Consider the following 212-nt stretch of genomic DNA (forward strand, 5'->3'; position numbering starts at 1 on the left):
GCTGCTGCGCTGCTGCTGCTGCTGCTGCTGCTCACCCTCGTACATCGGCCTCCGCCACCTGCATGCGTTCAAGTCCAAGACATAAAGCCCCATCGGGTCCTTCGGCCTCGAGACTCCGCAGCCGCCAAACACCAGCAGCCGCTGCCCCCCCAGCAGCGCCAAAGAGTGGAAGCGGCGGCTCACAGGCCCCGTGTGCTGCGTCTGCAGCAGCA

This window comes from Eimeria tenella, genomic scaffold, assembly GCF_000499545.2.
Source record: "Eimeria tenella Houghton genomic scaffold, Eth_scaff2234, whole genome shotgun sequence".
In the NCBI taxonomy this organism is placed as follows: Eukaryota; Apicomplexa; class Conoidasida; order Eucoccidiorida; family Eimeriidae; genus Eimeria; species Eimeria tenella.